The 4,545-nt window shown below is 42.0% G+C and overlaps 1 non-coding gene across 1 annotated transcript; it reads left to right on the forward strand.

The window, feature by feature from the left end:
• The first annotated feature begins 3,839 nt into the window (after positions 1 to 3,839).
• On the forward strand, positions 3,840 to 3,912 carry Trnak-cuu (transfer RNA lysine (anticodon CUU)). The gene has a single exon. It is a non-coding gene; the product is annotated as a tRNA-Lys (tRNA).
• Positions 3,913 to 4,545: the final 633 nt, after the last annotated feature.

The raw sequence follows: 4,545 nt of genomic DNA on the forward strand, positions 1-4,545 counted from the left end.
ATTAGATGCCAGAGGGCTAGCAGAGATGAAAGAAGTAGCTGAAGAACTTAATTACTAATGTTTACAGGTCAGATAGAGGAGGAGGAAACACAAAGAGGTAGATTAAAACAGAGTTACAGAGGCTCCTTGATGCCAGTGAGTGGAGTGTGTCAAGGAGTAGGAAGTAGGCCACTGTGTGTAACACTGGGAATTAACCATTTGTGGAAAAGGGTTAGAAACATGGTCAGAAATTATTTTAGTGAGACTGTAAAGGTTAAAGTCTGATAGGAGTGGGAGTCTTTCTAAAAACAAATCATGTTCTAAACCCTGATGAATTTGCATATTTAGATAGAAATCTGCTACTCTGTACAAATATGCCTCTCCTACCCCCACTGTGGTACCTGGTATCAGATGCAAAAATTGTTGCCACACCCCCCAGCCCTATAAAAACATCTACTTGTTTAAATAATATTACTGACCACTGCCTTGATTAATTTGTTCAGTTTAAGTAATGTTGGACATTTTTATTTGAAGAAATCTCTATGTGATTCTCAACTAGTGGCTCTTGGTTCCTAAATGTTTCATACCTTAAGGTTTTATATTGATTTGGCAGTTACTATGAAAAGTAAGAGAACTGGGGATTGGGTAGGAGACAGTGGCTGTCAGCAGCTCTTCCTTCCTATGTTATAGGCTAGAATGACACTTTGGTCTGTCAAAGGGCCTTTTGTGTTCTTCCTGTCCATTCTCAATCAGAAGTATCCAGAATATGTGGCTTCCTTTGCCAGATAAGCTTGTATAGATAAGCAAAGTGGTCAAAGGTGACTAGATCCAGCTTCACATAAGCCTTTGTGTAAGATAAATTTTTCTTCATTTGTTTATTGAAAGGTACTGTTGAGTACTCAAATATCTGGTGCTTCTGTTCTAGTTGTTTAAGATATAATGAATAAAAATTTGTGCCTTATTAGAGTTTATGTTCTAGTGGAAATGCAGTAGCAGATGGAGGCCAGAGCTGGTTTGTAGACTCAGGCTAGTACTATCATAATGCATCGGGCTGCAGAAAGCCCAGGGAAGGCTATTGGTAAGTTGAACTTTCCTTTCTCAGATATTGTGGGGGAAATAGGAAGCAATTGAGCATTTACCTGGCAACATGATTGTGCAGGGAGATTAAGGTTACCAAAGTTTATTCTCTCCTTTTTAGATTCTTCTGTGTAATGGCAGTTTATGAGAGTGATCCCATGGCAGTTCAAGTTAGCAGCCATCCAGAATCTTTCATAGGCAAGACCCCTATGCTAGATGATAATATTCAGACAATAGTCTTTAAGGATCTACTTGACAAAACTTTCTAATGCATAATCTAATTCCTAAAGTGGTTTTGTCTAAAAATTTTTATGCACTTATTCCATGTATAGGAGTCTTTACCTGCATGTAAGTATGTATGTAAACCATATGCCCAGCCCCCACAGAGGTCAGAAGAGGGCATCAGCTTCCCTGGAACTGCAGTAACAGATTTTCATGAACCACCATGTGAGTGTAAGGAACCAAACCCAAGTCCTTTGCAAGAGCAATGGATGCTCTTAAACACTGAGCTATCTCTCCAGCTTTTTGTTTGCTTGTGGGGTTTTGTTGTGAATTTTTTAAAGACAGGATCTCATGGAGTCCTGGCTGGGCTCAAACTCCCTTATAGAAGATGACCTTATAGAAATTCTGACCTCCTGTCTCTACCTCCCTAGTGTAGGATTATAGGCCTGTACCACCACAGCTGGTTTATGTGGTCTATGGATCGACCCAGGGCCTTGTGCGTGTTAGGCATGAACTTTTATCAACTGCTCTGCATCCCCAGTCCCAAAAGTGGTTTTGAAATTTAAAACTGAAAATATATTAAATTTATATGTGTATGTCCATGTCTCTGTGAGCATATGCTATGTATGTTTGGGTATGTGTAGAGTCTAGAAGAGGATTTCTGATCCTCTGGAGCTGGAGTTATAGGTAGTTGTGAGTTAACCAGTGTAGGTGCTTGGTCTAAACTTGGGTCCCTGGGAAAGCAGCAAGTGCTCTTAACTGCTACTATATCTCTCCAGTGTAGTGTGAGCTGCGGGCCTGCTTTTTGTCATGCCCGGCTCCTGCACGGCTAGCTTTACACCAGAAATAACAACACACAGATTGTATTCATTTAAACACTGCTTGGCCCATTTCTATTCATGTGTGTAGCACCTTGAGGTGCGCTTACCAGGAAGATTCTAGCCTACGTCCATCCTGGGTCGGAGCTTCATCGCGTCTGGCCGGGAGAGGGGAGCATGGCGTCTGTCTCTCAGAGGAGCTGCCCTGCATCTGAGCTCACTTCCTCTTCCTCCCAGCATTCTATTCTGTCTACTCCACCCACCTAAGGGATGGCCTATCAAATGGGCCAAGGCAGTTTGTTTATTGACAAATGACCTTCCTCCATCACTCCAGACCTCAGATTTGAATTTTTTCTTAAATTACTTTTTAGTATAAGTAGTTTTGAGTAGGGCATGTGAATCTGGAGGTCAAAACACAGCTTGCAGGACTTGGTGCAGACTTATTGCCAACCACCTTTACCTGCTTAGCTGTCATGCTGTTTATTAATTTTTTTCACTTTTGACCTTTTTTTGAGTAGAAATACCAAAATGTTGAAACTGTTCAGAAAAGACACCTTGCTTTAATCTCTGATTCTCAGCTGCCAGCTTTTATCCTTGGCTGGGGGGAGCACATTTTTAAACCAGTTTTTGTGTCTCCCTGATATTTTATATACACATATGTTTATATTTGTATTTTACCTTTAAAAATTCAGAAGCCTATGTACTGAAACATTTTACTGACCCCTTGGGTTATTTTTTTTTAAAGTTACATGATTTCTGGAAACAACTGTCTTTTTAAAAGATTGAGTTATTTATTATGTGTACAAGTATTCTTAGTATTCTGCCTGCATGTCTGCCTGCAGGCCAGAAGAGGGCACCAGATCTCACTACAGATGGTTGTAAGCCACCATGTGGTTGCCGGGAATTGAACTCAGGACCTTTGGAAGAGCAGGCAGTGCTCTTAACCACTGAGCCATCTCTCCAGCCCCCTTGGGTTGTTTTTGTTTTGTTTTTTCATTAAGGTAGATTACTACTGACAAACTTACCTTTTTTTTTTAACAGTTGTATACTGTTTTATGTTATGTATTTACCAGGATTTTATCTTTTTTAAAAAATTTGTGTGTCTTAAATCTATGACATGGCAACTCTTGAAAAAGAAAGCATTTAGTTGGGTCTTGCTTACAGTATCAGAATCCATAGTCATGGTGGGAGGCATAGTGGCTCACAGACAGATATGATGCAGGAGAAGTTCTACATGCAGATCTGCAGATAGCAGGAAGAGAGTAACCCTGGGCCTGGTTTGGGTCCTTGAAACCTCAGAGCCCACCCCCAGTGACATACTTACTCCAACAAGGACACACCTTCTAATCTCTCTCAAGTAGTGCCACTTGATGAACAATATATGAGTCTGGGGGGGGCATTCTTATTCAAACCACCACGATGTCTACATGCCTTTACAAGTTTATGTGCACCAAGTACATGCAAGAACCAGAGTTAGAGGCAGTTGTGAGCTGCCTGGTGTGGGTGCTAGGAATCAAACTGGGTTCTCCGGAAGAGCATGCAGACTGCTTAATAAGTGTTCTTAATCTCTCTAGCCCCCAAGATTTTATTTCTTAAGGTTCCCATAAACAAAGCTGTGCATCTTTTTCCTTCTCTTGTTTTTTTTTTTTAAACTAATATCATTAAATAAATTTTCAGTAAATTAGTAAAATAATTTGTAGTGGGAGTTGCGGGCTGCGTTTCTACTGCCCCAGCTCCTGGTCCGCCCGGCTAGCTCAGTCGGTAGAGCATGAGACTCTTAATCTCAGGGTCGTGGGTTCGAGCCCCACGTTGGGCGCCAGATCCCACTACAGATGGCACCCAGACATGGGGCACTGAATCTACAGAAAGCCTGAGAAAGCTTGGGAAAGAATAAAGCGTGTTTTCTTGGTAGCAGCAATTTCTTGGATTTGCTCTGCTTGCTAGATGCAAGCAAGCGCTCTCATCTAAGAGAGGCTTCTTGACTCAGCTTTAGCTGCAAAACTCTGCAGCTCTTAAGAGCGACCCAGGATGGACGTAGGCTAAAATCTTCCCGGTAAGCGCTCCTTGGGGTGCTACACACATGAATAGAAATGGGTCAAGCAGTGTTTAAAAGAATACAGTTTGTGTGTCATTATTTTGGGGCATAAGCTAGCCAGGCGGACCAGGAGCTGGGGCGGTAGAAACGCAGCCCGCAACTCCCACTACAAATCCTGCAGCTCATTAAGAGGTCCTGCCACAAAACACTTAAAAGGTATTGATAAAAGCTGACTGCATGCTTGTTTGTTTTCAGCCGTAGCAGGAAAAAAGTTGTGCTGTTTTAAAATGCTGGCGTTCTGGTCTGTCCTGCCAGGGCAAACTCTGACTGTTTGAGGCAGGAGGGCTGACTACAGAGAGAGGACTTGAATGTTGTCTGTGGATATAGTATTGCAGCTTGTTTGTTGGCAAGGAC

This window comes from Chionomys nivalis, chromosome 1 (assembly GCF_950005125.1).
Source record: "Chionomys nivalis chromosome 1, mChiNiv1.1, whole genome shotgun sequence".
In the NCBI taxonomy this organism is placed as follows: Eukaryota; Metazoa; Chordata; class Mammalia; order Rodentia; family Cricetidae; genus Chionomys; species Chionomys nivalis.